The following is a 19,385-nucleotide window of genomic DNA, read 5'->3' as shown; positions in this document are numbered from 1 at the left end:
AAATGGTGAGAAGCTTGAAGCAATCCCTCTAAAATCAGGGACTAGACAAGGCTGTCCACTTTCTCCATACCTATTCAACATTGTACTTGAAGTCCTAGCCAGAGCAATTCGACAACAAAAGGAGATCAAAGGGATACAAATTGGAAAAGATGAAGTCAAAATATCACTTTTTGCAGATGATATGATAGTATATATAAGTGACCCTAAAAATTCCACCAGAGAACTCCTAAGCCTGATAAACAGCTTCGGTGAAGTAGCTGGATATAAAATTAACTCAAACAAATCAATGGCCTTTCTCTACACAAAGAATAAACAGGCTGAGAAAGAAATTAGGGAGTCAACACCCTTCTCAATAGTCACAAATAATATAAAATATCTTGGCGTGACTCTAACTAAGGAAGTGAAAGATCTGTATAATAAAAACTTCAAGTCTCTGAAGAAAGAAATTATAGAAGATCTCAGAAGATGGAAAGATCTCCCATGCTCATGGATTGGCAGGATCAACATTGTAAAAATGGCTATCTTGCCAAAAGCAATCTACAGATTCAATGCAATCCCCATCAAAATTCCAAATGAATTCTTCAACGAATTAGAAAGTGCAATCTGCAAATTCATCTGGAATAACAAAAAACCTAGGATAGCAAAAACTCTTCTCAAGGATAAAAGAACCTCTGGTGGAATCACCATGCCGGACCTAAAGCTCTACTACAGAGCAATTGTGATAAAAACTGCATGGTACTGGTATAGTGACAGACAAATAGACCAATGGAATAGAATTGAAGACCCAGAAATGAACCCACACACCTACGGTCACTTGATCTTCGACAAGGGAGCTAAACATCCAGTGGAAGAAAGACAGCATTTTCAACAAATGGTGCTGGCACAACTGGTTGTTAACATGTAGAAGAATGCGAATCGATCCATTCCTATCTCCTTGTACTAAGGTCAAGTCTAAGTGGATCAAGGAACTTCACATAAAACCAGAGACACTGAAACTTATAGAGGAGAAAGTGGGGAAAAGCCTTGAAGATATGGGCACAGGGGAAAAATTCCTGAATAGAACAGTAATGGCTTGTGCTGTAAGATCGAGAATTGACAAGTGGGACCTCATGAAACTACAAAGCTTCTGCAAGGCTAAAGACACCATCAATAAGACAAAAAAACCACCAACAGATTGGGAAAGGATCTTCACCTATCCTAAATCAGATAAGGGACTAATATCCAATATATATAAAGAACTCAAGAAGGTGGACTCCAGAAAGTCAAATAACCCCATTAAAAAATGGGGCTCAGAACTGAACAAAGAATTCTCACCTGAGGAATACCTAATGGCAGAGAAACACCTGAAAAAATGTTCAACATCCTTAATCATCAGGGAAATGCAAATCAAAACAACCCTGAGATTCCACCTCACACCAGTCAGAATGGCTAAGATCAAAAATTCAGTTGCTGGCGAGGATGTGGAGAAAGAGGAACACTCCTCCATTGTTGGTGGGATTGCAAGCTTGTACAACCACTCTGGAAATCAGTCTGGCGGTTCCTCAGAAAATTGGACATAGTACTACTGGAGGATCCAGCAATACCTCTCCTGGGCATATATCCAGAAGATGTCCCAACCGGTAAAAAGGACACATGTTCCACTATGTTCATAGCAGCCCTATTTATAATAGCCAGAAGCTGGAAAGAACCCAGATGTCCCTCAACAGAGGAATGGATACAGAAATTATGGTACATTTACACAATGGAGTACTACTCAGCTATTAAAAAGAATGAATTTATGAAATTCCTAGCCAAATGGATCGACCTGGAGGGCATCATCTTGAGTGAAGTAACACAATCACAAAAGAACTCACACAATATGTATTCACTGATAAGTGGATATTAGCCCAAAACTTAGGATACCCAAGATTTAAGATACAATTTGCTAAACGCATGAAACTCAAGAAGAATGAAGACCAAAGTGTGGACACTGTGCACCTTCTCAGAATTGGGAACAAAACACCCAGGGAAGGAGTTACAGAGACAAAGTTCGTAGCTGTGATGAAAGGATGGACCATTTAGAGACTGCCGTATCCAGGGATCCATCCCATAATCAACTTCTAAACGCTGACACCATTGCATACACTAGCAAGATTTTGCTGAAAGGACCCAAATATAGCTGTCTCTTGTGAGACGATGCTGGGGCCTAGCAAACACAGGAGTGGATGTTCACAGTCAGCTATTGGATGTATCACAGGGCTCCCAATGGAGAAGCTAGAGTAAGTACCCAAGGAGCTAAAGGGATCTGTAACCCTATTGTTGGAACAACATGATGTACTAACTAGAACCCCGGAGCTCTTGTCTCTAGCTGCATATGTATCGAAAGATGGCCTAGTCAGCCATCAATGGAAAGAGAGGCCCATTGGACTTGCAAACTTTATATGCCCCAATATAGGGGAATGCCAGGGCCAAAAGAATGGGAATGGGTGGATAGGGAAGTGGGGGGGCGCTATGGGGGACTTTTGGGATAGCATTGGAAACGTAATTGAGGAAAATATGTAATAAAAATATTAAAAAAAAATAAAAAAATAAAAAAAAAAAAAAGATCAAGAACAACTGAAATTGGGCAAGAGAAAAAGGGAGCAAAGGCATGTCTGCCTGGTCTATTTGCTAACAGAGATTCATATACAAAATTCCGGTGGCATCCTCCTTTAGTGACAACTCTATCATAAATAATTTATCTAAATGCCCATCTTGTCCTTCTCGTCACCTCTGCTTCCCTGAGTCCCTCAAGCATCTGGTTCACTAGAGGCAGTGCTATTTTTAAAAAGAACAAATATTTGGTGCGGGAAAGTAAGGCACAGAAAAAAAATGTAGTAGAACTCAGAGTTTGTCATGGGAACTGCCAAGTGTTGAATATAGGGGGCCTTTAGGTCTGGTTACATGCTATACCTTCACCTGAAATTGAGTGTTCTATAATGGTCAAAAGGCACCATAACAGAAACTCTTTTTTTAAAGACATTTACTTTCTATATTAGTGCACTGTAGCTGTCTTCAGACATACCAGAAAAAGCGTATCAAGTCCCATTTCAGATGGTTGTAATCTACACATGTGGTTGCTGGCAGTTGATCTGAGAACCTCCGGAAGAGCAGTGAGTGTTCTTAACCCCTGAGCCATCTCTCTAGCCCCAAAAGTAGGATATATATTCTACTGACATGGGCTTTCTCTGTGTAGCCTTGACTGTTTCAGAATTCACTCAGTAGAAGGAGGCTGGCCTCAAAAGTAGAATGCCTTTCTTTGTCTACCAAGTGCTGGCATTAAAGGCATGTGCCACCACTGCCTGGCAACAGAAACTCTTAAGGAGTAAAGAAGTTGATGCTTATAAAGTATTTATTACAGCTGATTATATATCACATTGCTGTATGTAGAATCTTTAATTTATAGGCAAAGTATTTTATAGACAGAAAGTTACGGGATGTGATTAAACTTGTATATTTGGAAGAACAAATTTGAACTTGGGTCTTCCTATGCTGTGTTCTTGACACTTTCAGTATTTATTCCATTTTCCCAGCATGCTTTGCTCTCTTCTGAACTTTCATACCCCTGGAATCATGATTGTGTATGCTCTAGCTAGGGATAAAGTCAGGCATGTTGGGGGCACATCTGTAAAATCAGGGCCTTCAAATGCTGAGGCACAATGTCCAAAAGGTCAAGGTTAACCTAAGCTTCTGAGTAAGACTCCTTTACCTCTTTCTTAAGCAAGCAAACAAACAAACAAAAAAAAAAAAAACTAAAATAAAAAAGAAACTGGGGATGATCTAGATGGGTCATCTAGTAGCCCCGAATGCATAAGATCTGTCTCTAATATCTCTTTGTAGAACATCATCAGTCAGTTTGCTTCTGTATATATCTAACTAGCTTTATTTTAATACACTAAGTCATAGAAATAGAGTGTTGTGGAATCTCAAAGGCTATCACTGGATAGATAGCTCATTGGTGCTTCGTTCTTTGATTCTTCTTTCTGGTCTACATATATTTTATCTTCCCTGTATTTTGAATAACCTGATGTTTGGGCTTACCTTTCTCACCCCCCCCCCTTTGCTCTCTGCCTCTTTTCTTTCTTTTTCACCCTTCTTTTACTTCCCCCCTTTCTTCTCTCCGTCCTTCCATCTTTTTCTTCTTTTGGTCTGTAGAATACTGGGGAAACCCTTTGCCATTCAACTGCCATCCTCAACCTTAGAAATTTCCCTATTAGTTGTCAGGGTAGGGTAGAAGCCACCCCTTGACAGAGCTGGATTGCAGTTGGCTTGGGAGCTTCGCTTTCCCTTCCCATCTCCTGGGTACTGGCGTAAAAATATAGTTAATTTTCCGTGTTTAAATGGTGTTTTTCTTTTCCTCAGGTGGTGATGTTATATAAAAACAGTATTTGACACTGATGAAGCCATTTGCTACTAAGTGGACAGGCAATGCAACGATAAATATGCTATCCAGGATGGGAGAGTTGACAGAAACAACTGACAGAACAATAGAACTGGCCAGATCCTCTGAGTTATAGGCCCCCTCTGTTTTTTTATGTGTATGGTTTGATAAGCCACTTTAACATCAAGCAATTTAATGTGAGTTGGTAGTTTCTTAGTATGGGGAGAGGTTCTAAATTATATATTCTCAATTCCTGCCATAAAATAAGAATGTATCAGATTGCTAATATATTTCAAAGTTCTATATTGTATATTCTAGAAAACACAAGTCAGTTCTTCAGGACAACTACCTCCCACTTGTAGGTTTCTTTTACCCTGAACCATTTAGTCTTGTAATAGCTTGTATGATCACCAGTTACACCATATGGATTAGACCTTGAATACATGAGGGGCAGGAGCTATATACTACATGGATTAAAAGAACTCTAAGATCAAAATACAAAAGAGTCTGCCGCTTAGTTGATACATCGGTCTCTCTAAGAGCAGTGGTGTCCTGTCCTCTTGGAATAGAGGGACTGAATGGCTACCATTCCCTTATCAATTCATCCTTCCTTCCTTCCTCCCTCCCTCCCTCCCTCCTTCCCTTCCTTCCTTCTTTCCTTCCTTCTTTTTCTTTCTCTCCAGTATTTTAAAACTTTTTCAAAACAGGGCTTCTCTGTGTAGCCCTGGCTGTCCTGCAACTCACTCTGTAGACCAGGCTGGCCTTGAACTCAGAGATCTGCCTGCCTCTGCCTCCCCAGTATTGGAATTAAAGGAGGGCACCACCATCTCTCACCCATCCTGCAGTCTTTCTTTGTACTAGATGAGGCTCAATTATAAGAGTGGATGCTGGAAGGGTGTAAATAAAAAGGCAGAACCTGATTGTTGGAAGAGATAGGGTTCAAAGACAGCTTTCTTCTGAAGCTGATGATGGTTCTACACCCAGGAAAGCAAAATCGTTCTTATGCTACCCTGTCAGTGGCTACCATTCTGTGAGAGTTAGAAATGTCAGAAGTAGGAACTAGATCAAATAGTTATGCATATTGTACTGATTATCAAGTTATACTTCCATTTATACTTACAGTATATTTGACAAACTTCTAATAAATAGTACACACTGTAGATCCAAAAATAATAGGACCATAATATTAACACTTCAGCACACACATACACAAAGGATTTGTAAACAGTTAGGTATAAACATAAAGTGATGGGCATTAATATAACAGAAAAGGAAACATTCCCTTTAAAATTAGAAAGGGTTTGTTTGGTGTTGGTGATAACACATAGACTGACAGTCCAATAAAATATCTTTCACATGGTCTTGTCAAAAAGGGATCAAACCTGGGTCTTCCAATTCCAAGTATAAGATGTAGTTTAAAAGATAAATCATACCAACTTTTTGCAAAGAACATGAATAAGACAGCATACAGAGGACTACGGTTGGAAATATGAAGTAGTTAGTTTTAAGAAATGAAAACCTCGAAGCTGAAGAGATGGCCCAGTGTGTAGCATCCCTGGCTCCCCATCCTGAGGTCTTGAGTTAAATTCCCAGCAAGTACATGGCAGTTCACAACTGTCTACCACTCTAGTTCCAGGGAATCCGACACCCTCAAACAACAAGGCACATAAAACAAAATTAAAAATTATTCCTATAAAAGAAATGAAAACCTCACACTTGAAGAAGAAAGAAGATCAACAACAATAACCACACACACACACACACACACACACACACACACACACACACACTTCAATTGGAAATGAAGATGTAGGGAAATGGGTTAGACTTGAAAGGGAGAGTGTCTACTAAAAGTTGCCTCTAAAATAAAATTTCACAGAAACTCTTAATCATAATAGGGGCAGCTGAGTACAGGTTTAGGGATGAATAAATACCAAATGAATGTGACTTAGACTTTCTATGAAGATGATGGCTGTCCCTCTGTCATTGGATTGGAGCTGTTTAGTACTTTTAAAAGATATATATTTACTTGTACTTTGTAGGAATTTTCTACAGAGAAAGGGGGAAATTTACTGACTAGCCAATACACTTATCATCCGGCCTTCTTTACTGTAGTCCCTACATTGTTTTTTTTGTTTGTTTGTTTGTTGTTTTTTGTTTTGTTTTTGTTTTTTTCCCTAATTAGACATTTATACATCCCTCAGAGAAAGAAATGGGGCTGCTCTTAGAAGTATGTAAGCTAGAAGAGAACACTAAGCTACAACCCTTTTCTGGTTACTATTACCTTTAACTTTTTCAGAAGCCTTTTTACTGGGTAAGATGAGCAACTGTCTCATGATATTGACTGCTGAATTGTAGTTTATTGCAGCTGTAACTGGAATCTCCAAGCTCCAACTCGGATCCAGGTTAAACTCCCCTATCTGTAGAGTCCCAGGACAGCTTATGGGAATTTCAAAGAACAGAGAGACTCTTGTCTCTTCCTTTCTGTGAACTACCCAGTTGTGATCCTGTCAGCCCTCTGAGTGGATGACCCAAGAAAGAGGTGGAGGAGTCAATGATTGTTTCCAATCACTGGACACTTTAAAGGTTGCTGGTAGAACATCCCCGGGCTCTGAAACTGTGGTCTGAGGTAGCTGTGAGTGCTGCTAGGGACCTCTGCAGACACCAAGGCCCTGGGTGGCGCTAACTCAGTTTCTTCTGTGGCAATTCTCAGCTTCATCCCACTCCCATTGTTGCTCAAGACTCTTCAGCCAGACCTAGATGACCTCTAGCTCCTATCCTAGTCCCCTGACACAACCACGTCTTGGGAAGTCACATTGCTCTTCCCCCGATTTCTGATCCTAGGCACCCAACAGTGGGATGGTAGATCTTGGATGTTGCCACCTATAAAACTGACAGAAACAACTGTCTGATGTCTAACTTACCAAGTCTGTGGCCCTTTGTTATAGCTGCTGGAGCATGTACTAATACTCCCAGGAGCATGTACCTGCCACAGGTTGAATATAACTGTTGCAAATGCCTCCTTTCTGATTTCTTCTGTCCTCTACTTGCACTGAATTAGGCAATGGCTGTGTTCATGATGGTATCCTTGGCAACTGGACTGCATCTTCATAAGAGCTTCAGATGTGCTTCAACAGATGGTATCAATTTGTGGCTCTACCTGCTACTGTAGAGTAGATCTCATCCAACATTGTGTGGTTTCTATCTACACAAGAGGAATAAAAATACCTTGGTTTATTTCTCTCCTGCACATATATATATATATATATATATATATATATATATATATATATGTCTCTCAGTTATTGTAAATCCTTGATAATACCATGCCAAAGAGCTCAGCATTGTGCTTGCTGGTCAGAAGAAGTTAGTGTTTTCTTATTAGTAAGTGGCTTCTCTCCTTAGTGACTCAGCCTGAGGTTGCATTTGCCATCCACTCATGTCACCTTGTAGAATTCACAAGCCTTTGCTTCCAGGAATATTTAAATAACCTCCCCCCCCCACACACACACACAAAAAGAGAAGGAATCATTAGTCACACTGAACTTGCTTACAAGTAAATACTAAGCAAGTTTAAATTACAAGCTTTCCCAATAAGCCAGAATGTGATTACCCAAAGCACCGTTTGAAGAAACCATAGCTCAGTTGCATCCAGAGCTTCATTTTTTTTACCCCTTTTAATTTTAGTCGCACTTTCTGAGGTCCCCATTTCTTTTATAAGAAGAAACTGTCTGGAAGCTACAATTGCTATGACGTGGTACCAAGGGGTCCTCCACAGGCCACAGATTCTCCAATCATGAACAGGTGCAGTCACACTCCCTCCACAAACAAAGATATTTTGTTTGAATGGGCAGAACGTGGAAGAATGGGATGTATTAATAGCTAAAGAGTGTCTTTATTAACAGTAGAACAGCTGGCAGTTCTATATGGCAGCGCTCATTCCAATCCATTTTATCCAATTGCAGAACTATAAGCATGCTCCACCAGGGAACTAAGGGGAGCACACGCAAGCAATCAGCCATTCAACAGCACTCTAATTGCTTCACAGTTGGAAGTATGCTCTCCTTAGCCACTGTTATTCTTATGGGGGAAAGAGAGTTGTTGGTGCCCTAGCCTATCTAGAATCAAGTACTGCCGATGCACATAAACTGCTCTGAGACACTTCCTTTGTTTTACAAGGCCTTTCAAGCAATCCTCCATGGGGTGCCCATGGTCTCAGCTGATCATTAGTCCCCAGTGCTGGGTGCCAGGAGGGAAGGAGAGGCAGGCAGGGGGCTTCCGTGTCTTTGTGATCTGCTAGCAAAGCAGTTACCCTAGAGAAGGAAAAATAAACTCCCAACTAGTAAGGAGTCTGTCAGACTCTGTTTGAGAATCTTTCTTTAGGGCATCCTGCTGAGCTGAACAAGTCAGTACCGATGTCTAAATGCCTGTGCCTGTATGCCAAGGCTAGGAATGGTGGGTAGAGATTGGGAAGGGATCCATGTCAGGTTACACAGGTGAGAGGGGAAAGGAAAGTGGGTAAAAGGAAAGAAAGTGGGTAAAAGCACAGTCAAACGACACAGATTCAAGACAAAAACCAGGACAAGATGGGCAGATGGAAGGGGCGGATGGGTGTATTCATCAAAGAAGGATGTGGCCAACTGTTAGGAAAATCACTCACAATGTCATATACGGGAGGCTGGATTGCTTTTTACTCTTCATCAACCGACTCCTTCTCTTCGTGTTTTTATCAGCAGTTCTTGTAGCCTAAGAAAACGCTGTTGGCAAAGCATTGAATCTCTGCTTTTTTTTTTTTTTTTTTTTTTTTTAAACAGAGTAATTCCTATTTGGTGAGTTTTCCAAGTGTCCTTGGGGGAGAATATTAAAAAACTCTTGGCTGTGTTTAGCCCAGACAAATATAGGTAGATATGAAATTATAAAATCTTCCTCACGTGCGAGGCTTTCTTTGTTATCTCTTGTCACGGGAGGACTGAGAGTCTCTCTGAGGAGTGAAAGACATTGTTTAGAGTTTCCCTATCATGCTGCTGGTCACTTTACTTCTCTCTGGCTGCTGTAGGCACTTCCTATTTTGTCCTTGTTAGCATGTAGCTCGAGGTAATAAAATCATAGGTTACTCCCATTTATCTATCCCCATTTTGCTAAATTGCCCCCAAATGGATTTCAGACACTTTTTTTTCTCCATCTCTACCGATAGCACTTTCAGCATAAAGAAGCACATCTCTGGCCACAACAATAGATTCTGAGGAAATGGAAAACATTGTTGAAAATAAAATAGACCCTAGAGAGCTCAGGACAGTGAAAAACCACCCGTCCATACAGAAAAGTGGCTAATGCTTTAATAAAAGGCATCAAAGACACCGGGAGGCCAGACAACAGAGAGGGAAGGAGGCAAAAGGTCGTGTCTTTAATAGACATTCTTTTATGTTGTGTGCATGATGGGTTAAGTTTTCAGAACAGCATAAATTCCCTACAAGAATTCTTTAATTCTCAGCCCTCCTGCCAAGAAAGTGAAGATGTGTATGCATCTGTTTGGAAAGCTCCCAAATGCCTGTGCAAAACAGGCCAGGCAGCAACGCCTGCCAAACATTCAGCAGAGCCCATTGCGCTCATGCTGCAGAGGGCTTCCTTTGGTGACTTGAAGGCACCTGCAGACAATGCAGGGACGACCAGAAGGAGATTTTTTTCTGGCAGTGGATGCCAGGGTATGCTCGGAATGGAATAAACAAATGGACAAATTCTTCCCAACTCCAAGAGGATATTTAGAGGTACGTCTGAGCTAGCATCATTTGCATGCAAGATGGAGTCATCTCCCCTAGTCACTTAACAGTGCTTTCTTCTTGAGTGGTCTGGACTGAGGTCAAAGGTGGTTTCTGTGGCCTCTGAGAGCCAATGTTTCTTAGCCAGTTAAAGTAGTATCTTCTAGGTCAGGGAATATGTGAAGCATTTCAAGGGAACCAGACATGCATGTTTAATGGTATCTCTGACTCCTGGGTTTGGTATTGAAGTCATACTATATATAGTAATAAACGTCATACTATATATAGTAATAAACAGGTTCCTTTACATAGTAGTATTTTCCTGTTTCCTGCCACCCTACTCTCTTCCCTTCCATTAAACTCCAACTAAAGTCCATGAGTATAAAAGTTGTATTTTCTTTTCTTTTCCCTAGGACCCAGCCCACTGCCCTAAGTAAGTAACACCTTGTAACACCATGTGCCCATGCAGCACCATGAATCTGTGTAACTACAAAGAAATATGTGAATACACAAAGAAATATGTGAATAAATGCCGGTGGCTACTGTATCAGCTACACATCATAGCAGGCAATATAGACATTCACCCTGGCGTTTATCAGATATGAACGTATTTTAAAAGTCTATTTAAGGGTTTCAGTGCTTTTGGATGACATTCGCAGTAGGCTTGTGAGATAGAGAAATAAACTTGTGTCTGTCTACCTGTGGAGGTCCTAGTGGCTTAAAGGACATCTCTCCAGTGAATGGCATTGTAAGATATGACACAAAAGAGCGTTTTCTTTACATCAGCGGTCTAATTGATGTCTAATAAAACCAGAGTTCAAAGGGAAGCTTTGAATAATGTTGCATTCCTACTGGGAGGATCACAAACTTTGTGTCCCACCAAACTTTCCCGGAAGTGAGCAGACCAGCATTATCAGCTTGCCAATTCTTACTCGTTCTTCAGTATCAGACCACAGAAAAACCCAGTAGGATGTCATCCACATTTGCTCATCTAGCCCTACTTTTAGGCTACATGTACCACAGGCTCTTAGTCTGTAAAATTGGGAACGTGCATGGTTCTAGTTTCCTCTTCCACATATGGGGCACTAATCACTTAATGATGGAGAAATCCTCCAACCATGAGACTGGCCTAGCTCTGTGTACCAGATGAAGGCTGCTCTGAGGGTCCTGTGGATGCTGGCACAGCTGCTTCATATTTGGGTGCTGCATGGATGTGATGGTTAATACTGAATTGCAACTTGACAGGCTGAAGAACCTCGCATAGAGCATAGTTGTGAGAGATAATCTAGATTACATTTGCCTCTGGGCATGCCTATGAGGGGTTTTCTTGCTGGGGTTAATTGAGATAGAAATACCTGCATTGAATGTAAGGGGCATCTTCTGCTGAGCAGTCAGGATCAAAGGGATTTTAAGAGGAAAGTTTTGACTGCTTGCTGGCTTACTTTAATGTCCTTCTGGTGAGTTTATCTGCCAGGTTCATATCTTGGTGCTCCTCCCACTGCTATGAGGTGCTGACACTGCAACCCAGCTTCTTCAGCCTTCTTCTGGATTGAAGACCAATAGTTCTTCAGAAATCCTTCAGGCTGGATGACTCCATACCAGATTGGGACTGATAATCATCCTGACTCCTGGACTGAACTGCTCAGTTCTCAACTTCATGAGTGTGAGGTGGCTAAGGCTGGACTGGCCAGCTAAGCACGTAAGTGCCCTCCTAATATAAAGTCAGTCTTACCAGTTCTATTCCTCTAGAGAAGTCTAATTAGTACACAGTGGGATAGACAGTATCTTTGGACATATGATCCTATGTGCATTCTGGTTAGGGAGTGCTGAGAAAATGTGCCTGTTGATGAGTTACTCTTATTTATGTCAGTGAGTTGGGCATTTCTTTTATGTGCTAGCTTCTTGGTCCTTTCCCCCACTACATAGAATAAGAGGGGGGTCATTTCCCCAGTCGCACTGAGAGCCTTTGTAATTCTTGTAGGCTCCATCTGTTGATTCAATTTGGCCTTTAATGTGTGGTCTCTGGTGTCTCAGAGCAAGGAACTGCCAGCTCCTTGCAGCGAATGGCTCTTTGGCTAATGATAACACTGACTAAAGTGAGGAGTGCCAAGATACACCCACCACTGAGGCAGCCCTCTACTCCATCACCGTGTTTGTTCAGCTTCCAAAAGTAGATTTCCCCAAATAGCAAATGGGTTGCCTAATAGGTTGTGATGCTTCCATTTAATGGGCTACCAAGTCCCCAATAGAACAAATGATGGAGTACTGTGTTTATAGACTCAGAAAGATAATCATGTCATAGTCATAATAATGTTAATATAAAATTAATCTTCTTGTGTAAAATTACCAGCATCTATAGCCACATATATTTCAATGAGCAGACAGTCATCTGGAAAGTTGTTCGTGAATTAACAGTGGCCACCCCTACATAGAATTTGATAAGATTTGACATGTTTGCCTCCCTTCTATGTAGAATTGAAATAGTTCTTGCCATGACAAAACTTTATGTTTGGTAACAGGACAAAGGAAAGCTAATTTCATTTAAGAAAACGATGTGTTCTGCTTTATGCTGAGCAGTACTGTACTCCCAACCCATCTCTTCAGCAATGTTAGGGACCAGTTGCCAAGTCTTTATCTGTGGCTGAGGCATTTCTTGCAACCAGGCAGTCACTGAAATCGATGTTACCTTGCTTTTCCATGAGACTGGAGCATCTAACAAACCAACAACCCAACAAAATTAATTTTCATACTTCTCACAGAGGGGTGAAGTCTATGCTTCCTAAAATCCGCTCAGTACCAATTCTACACCCAGAGATCCTGGTAGTCATGACCAACTCACAAGCACAACACTTGCATAAAAAGTTCTGAGTAGCTCAGATGCAATTGCTATGGGAACCTCAAAGGAGTATGTGATTCTCAAGGTCATTTAATTCAACAAGAGCTGAGCACATTTGCTGTTGTTGTTTTGTTTTTTGTTTTTGTTTTGTTTTTAATTTTACAGCCTGCAGAACTCCTAGGAGAAAAGAAGAGGACTTGTAATCTCTCTGACGATATGTTGAGAACGCAGTTTGTCTGTGTTCTCCAGTTCATCTCTAAAGCTATTGAATCTGAGGGACAGGGTGGGAAGCAGGACAGAGCAAGCACCCCAGGCATTCATTTCATTGAGAACTGTATAACTATTGAAGAACTAGGAGGGACTAGTGCATCTGTTGCTGATGGGTAATGATGATGGGCTTAGAAAGGAGGGGAGAGAGAGAAAAACGAAAGGGATGGCAGAGTTCACAGAACACGAAAGACCTCCAAAGGAGAGGTACATGTTAGTAATTAGAATGAGAGAGAGGGGACATGGAGAGTAAGCAGGGTGTGTAGGAGAAAAACTCTGTGGCCTTTGGAAGGCCACCATCCTGGAGGCACACAATTCTCTTTGATGGATAAAGCTTGGGGTACAGAAAGCTGGTACCACATCACCTTCCATATTCGTGCAACACATTCAGTTACTACTTGGCTAGTGAGGCCTTCTTTCATCATTTCTAGAAAGGGAATAGCCACCCAAAGATAATACGCATCTCAATCAGAAATAGCAAAAAGTCCATGTGTAGAATTCCAAGGCACGAGACTTTGGATGGTAGAGACAACTTTATCTTTATTAACCTGGAATTCAGTGTTTCCTATGACTCTGAATATAGTTAAAATGTCACCTCAGAATGAGACGCACATATGATTTTGACTAGTAAAATTAATGTCATTTATTACTGTACTAAATAGTAATAAACAGAATCTTGTTTATTACCATTACTTAGTATAAGATTATGACATTCAATTCCCTGCTCATTCCATTCGAGGAGATATTTTTATTTATGCACACACATTACACTATCACAAATGTATTTGTGAACTATCTGATATATTTTTTCTGTAATTGATTTCCACTTCAGTTGATGGTATCTTCTGCATGCATGTAAACATGTGGTCCTAAGTAAAGGCCGACAACTTCATGGAAGCCCCTGATTCAGGAAGAGGAATTCAATATCAGAGAAAACACTTGTCCTCAGGGCATCGGATCCCACTCCATTCTGGATAGTCTTAAAGATGTCATGAGTTTCTTCTCCACATGACTGGCATAAGAATCCTCTAGGTAGCCTTGGGGCCTGAGCTCTGGAAGCTATGACGACATATAGCAATAGACAAACACTCTTTCTACAAAGGGTTTCTTACCAAGATTTATTAGTAAGTTTGATAATAGCTTGACAAGATTTCTCTCGAAACCTAAAACACGATATATATATTCATGTTGCTAATATAAAATATTGCATTTATATTTATATTTATAAAAGACCTAAGTATGTTAGGATACTTGCTCTGGGCTGGGATGACTAAAATACCCACAGTTTAACAAATGCTCTTGCATTTGTTCTGAGGACTCCCAGCTGTCCCCTAGGTGTGCTTATCGCCTGCCCCAGCATGAAGATGCAAACACCCATTTGCTCCAAGCAATTGTATTTTGCCCACATTGTCTGCTCTGTCTTGTACTTATAATACACTCATGTGACAGTTCCATCCAAATGGACAGATGGCAAAGTAAGAAAAAAAAACACCCCAACTCAGAAAAGCCCCATAGCTGTGGGGTTTTGTGTTTTCAACAAAGACCGCACCTACTCAGCTCAGCCTCCTTCAAGATTCTATGGAGTGGGGCTTCTAGCAGATGGTTCTGCCACGTCAGGCCCACAGCTGTGTGTTCCTGGCATAGGAACAATGTTTGAATTCTTTACAGAAATTTTGTAAGATATGTTTCTTGTTGCCTTTTTATGAATTTTATTTGGTAATTTTTTTTTTTTACACCCGAAAGAGTCTGGAGACCATATTGAGAAAAAAACGCTGGCAAAGGATAGCTATTTGTTAGCTAGCCAGATTTATTTAAAGAGGATCAATCAGATATAATTCTGGAAAAGAGGCAGCCCACTGGCACAGATTGCACATCCCAGCAAATCCGTAGCTTGAACTGCAGCCACCCTCCATTTCTCTGCTCTCTGAAAATCAGATGCCTCTCTAATGTTCACAGCCAGGCAGGATGAGTGCCGGAACACTTGCTCTCCAATGTGCATGACACATAGTTTTTCAGTCTTTCTCTCTCTCTCTCTCTCTCTCTCTCTCTCTCTCTCTCTCTCTCTCTCTCTCTCTCTCTCTCTGTATGTGTGTGTGTGTGTGTGTGTGTGTGATGGATTGGGGATGTTGTCACTTATACAGCATTAACCTAATGTGCACAAGGCTGTGGATTTGACCTCCAGCATTAGAAAACCAGGCCAGATCAGATCTGAACTTGTCAACAGAAGTAGAAAACATGCAGAATCTTTTGAGCCAATAAAGTGTAATCCTGCCTGCTTTCGGAGAACTGATACCTGGATGTTTGCAGCACCATTCTGAGAGACGTCTATTTTTCTCTCATATAGTCCATCCCAACTGCAGATTCCTCAACCTCCCTACCCTACTCCTGCCACCTACCTCCCTTCTCTTCCAGATCCACTCCTCCTTCATTTCCCTTCAGAAAAGAGCCAGCCTCCCAGAGGTATAAACTGAAGATGCAGGCAAGTAGGAGGAAGATTAGGCACAAACACTCACACCAGGGCCAGCTTTATTCTGGTCCCACTCTGGGGAAGTCATGGGTAGTTTCTATGTTCCCAGCATTTCTCCTTGGTGACAAAGCTTTAACCTTGTCATGGATTGTGTATTATGTCTGTGTGTGTGTGTCTGTGTGACTGTGTGTATGACTATGTTTGTGTGTGTTATTGTGTATATGTGTCTGTGTATGTGTTCCTATGTGTGTGTATTGTCTGTGTGACTGTGTGTATGTCTGTGTGTGTGTATGTCTCTCTCTGTGTCTTTTGTCTCTGTGTGTGTCTGTCTATGTGGGTGTCTCTGTGTGTGTATATCTGTGTGACTGTGTATGTGTTTGTGTGTGACTGTGTGGTTGTATCGCAGTGTCTGTGCGTGTGTTTTGTCTGTGTGTATGTCTATGTGTCTGTATGTGGGTGTCTGTGTGAGTATCTGTCTCTGTGTGTATATGTCTGTGTGACTATGTGTATATCTGTGTGTATGTCTGTATGCATGTCTGTGTGTGTTTGTGTCTGGGTGTTTGTGTGTTCTGGGTATGTGTCTATGTATATCTGTTTGACAAGATAAAAGATCCATTTGAGCTGATTCCTCCAAGATAACCCATCAAGTCAGAATAAACTCAGAAAGAAAGCACAGTTCGCTCTAAATTGCATGCAAACTTGATCAGGGTCCACTGATAGATTTAAAGATTCCTATCCTGGATACTTTCTTACAAGCAGAAATGTAAAAGCTTTGTGGATTTTAAAGATTTGGGTTGTTTTCTAATAAACGGCATACCCCATCAACTGCCGACTGGACCCCTCCATCCTAAATATAGTATGTGACATAAATGGACGGTGATTCCCACTATGCTGATGTAAGACCCCAGGGATTGCTACTGTTATCAGAGAAAGAGGTGCAGTGCTCATGGCAGTGTTCAGTAGTGTGCAGGGCTGTCTGCAGCTGGCAGCCAGCAGTCACTCCAGGCTCTCCTCAGGAGCAGTTCCTCTGATTGAGGGTAGCTAGTGACCAGGGTCAAAGCCCTGGCGGCAGCAGCAGCAGCAGCAGCAGCAGCAGCAGCAGCAGCACTATGCAGGAGCAGATTCTTCCTGCTCACATGTGATGACGACAGTAAAAGAACCTGCAGGGAGATCCATATTAATGGTTGTAACCAGCTTTCTCTTTCATGATTTTCTGGCCTTTTTATTTAGTTTGAGATTGGATTTGAAAGTGAACTTTGTTCCACGTTGTAGCCGATGGCAGCAGGCAAATGAGATGAAACACAGGGAGGCATAGCATGCATGCTGCACTCAGGGAAAGCCAGTGAATGAAAATGGAAATGACAAGGATGGCTGGCTGGAGCTGGGCTTGTTTTTGTTTCTGTTTTTTAATAATAGGGGCTAAGCTTCTGCAGCAGTTACTGTGGGAGGCCAAAGGGTCCAGAATTTACTAGACTCTTTTAGCAATCCTAATAGGCTTTCTGGGAAAGAAATTGAAGCTAACTCCAAAGTAACCAAGCAGATATAAAAATCAAAGAAATGGTTATGGCTCCAGCTGCAATTCAACTGCTTGCCGGGACACCCTCCTTCTGGGTGAGGTGTATGTTAGGAATCAGGAAGCTTTGTAAACTCAGTGACTGAAATGGAATCGAGAATGCCCAGTGGTGATCACCTGAACAAGACAATACAGACTTCAAAGGACAGACTACTTCATGGCCATACTGCCCCAATTCTCTCCCCATGGTCGGGTAACTGTAGAATGTGGCTATGTTTTTAGTCACACTGAAATTCAATCCAAAATATTCTGGAACTTCCTGGGATGGCTGTTCCTGCTACCTCTCAGAGATCTCTTGTCTGTGCACACCCAGGTCCTTTCTACCCTACCCCCAGTGTCCTTCCTGAAGCAGTTTGTAATTTTGGTGTGTTCCACGTCATCAATGACCTTGTTTCTGGATTAGGGCTTTGGGAAAAGTCATGTTCCTACTGGAAGATGTTTCAAATAGACTTTCTCTCTCTACAGTCTGGTGAAGGATTCATTTTGAGCTCACTGTTGCAAAGGTGACTGGCCTTTGCTGTAGTTCTTCCTTCTTTCTCATTCACATGCACATGACATTTTTTTTTCCAGCATCATTTGTTCAAGAGATGGCCTTTGCTCCATTTTTCTGCTTTTGCCCTTTTGTCAAGTCTGCTCTGTGTTGTCGCAACAAATTACCACAGACTGGGGAATACACATCGAGGGTGGGATCATGGTTCTAAAGGCTGGAACAGGGAGATGGGTGGGCAGACATCTCGCCAAGTCCTTCACCTTAGTTAACTTTGTGTTGGTTTGATGAACAAGTTAATCTCACTCAAGTTTTTTCAGCTGAGCAATCTCTGGGTACACCTGGCTAACACCATGCCATTGAATACCATTAGAAGGAAGCCATGCATGAAAGAGATGTCACATGGCAGGACAAAAGGCAGGAGCAGGAAGGACCCAACCGCCTCTTTTACAAGAACCAATCTGCTTCTTTAGCACACAGTCCAGCGCTCATTCACTGGGGCAGTCATAACACAGTCCCCACCCATGGATGTACCTGTTCATGACCCCACTACCTTTTGATATCACTAGACCAGAAAGAAAAACAAGGCTCAGCATGAGTTTGGGTAGAGATACATTACATCCAAACTGCTAGAGCCTTCTTAGTGTACTGTCCCAAGGCAGTCAAAGGTAGGGGTAGGGTGGAGCATGAGAGGGCCCGACTGTCTTTGGATAATTATAGTGCTTCTGTTATAACACACCCACCTTGTGGTGAAGCCACTAATTTATCCCAGAGATGGGAGCACACACCTTCCAGCACTGTTGCTTGGGGGATCTAGATTTTCAGAGCATGAACTTCCACAATGTGTTCATGTTGCTCTGCATTGGATGACTGAACTCCTTTCTGGGGATCGTTCTGTCCTTGCTTTGGCAACAGCGCCATCTTGATCACTGTAGCTTTGTGGTCCGACTTGATGTCAAATCATGTCACTCCTCTGACTTTGCTCCTTGTCAGATTACGTGTGCTATTTTGTGCCATCTGCCCCTCTCTCTATAAACTTTAGAATTGATTTGTTGATCCCTACAAAATAAGTTGCTGAGAACATCTCTATTTCCTCTCTCATTAACCTAGGATGTCCCACACTAATTCACTTTAATCTTAAAAAAACATCTAATGCCTCCTTCTCAGGAGCCCACTTTAATTAGTCTGGGAGAAATAGGCTCATTAGTAGTTCAAAGCTTCCTATGGGTAATTCTAATAAATAGAACCAATATATTGATATATGGTCAAAACAAATACCAGACCGTGTTGGAAAATATCGGTCTTGCTTCCATCCCTGCCTTGCCCACTGTAATATCAGCATAGTCTTTGAGTAGGCATGATTGTAGTCTTCTGCTTTCTGGATATGAGGCTCCTGCTTCAATTTTCCTAGTTTGTGTGGCCTTCTCTCTGCAGCAAGAAAGGCCTTCCTGTAACAAAGTCTTTGACAGGGAATCTTTTCTCCTGATGTTCTCTCTTTCTCTCTGTCTCTCTCTCTGTCTCTGTCTATGTCTCTGTCTCTCTCTGTCTCTCTCTCTGTCTCTCTCTCTGTCTCTCTCTCTCTCTCACACACACACACACA

The sequence above is a fragment of the Mus caroli genome, unplaced genomic scaffold, assembly GCF_978045245.1.
Source record: "Mus caroli unplaced genomic scaffold, Mus_caroli_1 scaffold_19, whole genome shotgun sequence".
Classification (NCBI taxonomy): domain Eukaryota; kingdom Metazoa; phylum Chordata; class Mammalia; order Rodentia; family Muridae; genus Mus; species Mus caroli.
The sequence above is the reverse complement of the archived record's forward strand: the minus strand, read 5'-3'. Positions refer to the sequence as shown.